Below are 2,921 nucleotides of genomic sequence, written 5' to 3'. Positions count from 1 at the left end.
ACTCGTCTACTAATTTAGCTGCCCCTTTCCCATATAAGTGCATCCTTATTTCAGCCGAGACTCAGTTTTCAAACTCTTCAATCAATACCAACTCTTTCAAGTTGTCAGTATCCTCATTCGCCTCTTTTGAAGCAGACCACCAATCAAAGTACACACGTTTCTCATGGGCAAACTCCACATGCGTTTGGTTCCAAGTCTTCCTCAAACTTGGAAACCTTTTTCTGTATGCCTCCAGAACTAGCACATAAGCCTTACGCACAGCATCTTTCACTGCATCATAATCATTTGCGTCTTCGAGAGACAGGGCTGCATAAGCATGCTGAGCCTTCCCTTTAATCACACTCTGTAGTAGCACTGCCCACTGATCCCTCGGCCAATTCCGATTACGGGCCATTTCACTATGGTTTACCGCTCGATCATCACGTTGCCATTTCTCCATTTCAAACGCTCTCTGTTTGTCTGCCTCTTCAGCCTCGAGCTGTTTTAATTGCAATTTCAATTTCAACTGAGCTTCAGCCTGAGTATGTACCTTACCTTTGGCAAAGAACTCTAACGCCTCCTCATCAAACGTTCCCTTATCTATATCATGTCGGGCTATTATCGTCTGCATCTGAACTTTCCTCATTTTAGTGGTCACCCTTAGTTTTAACTTCTGAGCAATTCCCAACAGCACATCCCTCTTAGCATCATCCAACGCCTCAGGGGTTTGTTCTGCCATAACCTTGATAACTTCAAACTCCATTTCTGCTGATATTCCACATAACCAAATCAAAAGGAATTTCCCCAATCAATTCAAACAGGACCCCAACCAATTAGTTCATATCACGGACGCAGGCCCCAATTTTGTCACGTACCCCGTAAGGGGAATAAACATAGAACATAGAACATAGAACATAGAATAGTACAGCACAGTACAGGCCCTTCGGCCCACAATGTTGTGCCGAACCTCAAACCCTGCCTCCCATATATGCCCCCACCTTAGATTCCTCCATATACCTGTCTAATAGTCTCTTAAACTTCACTAGTGTATCTGCCTCCACCACTGATTCAGGCAGTGCATTCCATGCACCAACCACTCTCTGAGTAAAAAACCTTCCTCTAATATCCCCCTTGAACTTCCCACACCTTACCTTAAAGCCATGTCCTCTTGTATTGAGCAGTGGTGCCCTGGGGAAGAGGCACTGGCTATCCACTCTATCTATTCCTCTTATTATCTTGTACACCTCTATCATGTCTCCTCTCATCCTCCTTCTCTCCAAAGAGTAAAGCCCTAGCTCCCTTAATCTCTGATCATAATGCATACTTTCTAAACCCGGCAGCATCCTGGTAAATCTCCTCTGTACCCTTTCCAATGCTTCCACATCCTTCCTATAGTGAGGTGACCAGAACTGTACACAATACTCCAAGGGTGGCCTAACCAGAGTTTTATAGAGCTATAGAGCTGCATCATTACATCGCGACTCTTAAACTCTATCCCTCGACTTATGAAAGCTAACATCCCATAAGCTTTCTTAACTACCCTATCCACCTGTGGGGCAACTTTCAGGGATCTGTGGACATGTACCCCGAGATCCCTCTGCTCCTCCACACTACCAAGTATCCTGCCATTTATTTTGTACTCTGCCTTGGAATTTGTCCTTCCAAAGTGTACCACCTCACACTTCTCCGGGTTGAACTTCATCTGCCACTTCTCAGCCCACTTCTGCATCCTATCAATGTCTCTCTGCAATCTTTGACAATCCTCTACACAATCTACAACACCACCAACCTTTGTGTCGTCTGCAAACTTGCCAACCCACCCTTCTACCTCCACATCCAGGTCATTAATAAAAATCACGAAAAGTAGAGGTGCCAGAACAGATCCTTGTGGGACATCACTAGTCACAATCACCCAATCTGAATGTATTCCCTCCACCACCACCCTCTGCCTTCTGCAGGCAAGCCAATTCTGAATCCACCTGGCCAAACTTCCCTGGATCCCATGCCTTCTAACTTTCTGAATAAGCCTACCGTGTGGAACCAGCAGAGATGGATAACACTTTGGAGTGCAGTATTGCTATTAACTAATAATATTTATTAGTAACTACACAATACAGTAATGTAAATGTAGATAAATCAAACAGGTTAGCAATGATTATATATATAAGTAAATCAGTAAGTGTGGAAATATATGTAAACCAAGCTTCCTTAAGTCTAGGGGTAAAAAGATACAGTCTTACGATGATGAATAAAGTTCAGTTCAGTTCAGTTCGTGGTATTGAGTTGAGTAGTGATGCAGAGAGATAGAGGGAGAGATTTGAGCCTTCAGGTGAGCTGACGCCGTCGATCTTCTTGTTGTCCTGTGAAATCGTTTAAAAGTCACCAACTGTGACTTTAACAATGGGGACCAGTTTTCTGTGGTGGAGCTATCGCCCCGGTGAGGGTGGACACATGGACAACTCCCCACCAGACAAAAAAAAGAGGACTACGTGTCTTCATAACCCCTTTCCTCTTTTCACTGCAAGAGTGACTGATCAATCCGCCTGATCGATCCTCCAAAAACCCACTTCTCCTGTGGGCGCAACCAAGCTCATTCAGTCCCCAAAACATGTGTCTGAGGTCTATATCATCTGACCTCCTATTTATCTCATTGTACTCGATACCAGCTGTCATTCAAATAACTCCTCCTTGCTCTCTCTGTGTAAGAAATACACTAGCATGCCATGTCTTTGAAGAAAGTATTAACAACCTGTGAGCAGACTTCATATCTCTCTCTCTCTCTCTCTCTCTTTTAAAAACAAATTGTTGGTGTTAAATAACTCTCTCTCTCTCTTTTCAAAAGCACAGTTAATGGGGTGAAAGAGCATAGTTCATTGGGGTAATTCAGGACCCCATCACATGGGCAAGCATTAGGCGGGAATATTCTCAAACGAGCTGGATAA

This window comes from Mobula hypostoma, chromosome 3 (assembly GCF_963921235.1).
Source record: "Mobula hypostoma chromosome 3, sMobHyp1.1, whole genome shotgun sequence".
NCBI lineage: Eukaryota > Metazoa > Chordata > Chondrichthyes > Myliobatiformes > Myliobatidae > Mobula > Mobula hypostoma.
This window is presented reverse-complemented; position numbering follows the sequence as displayed.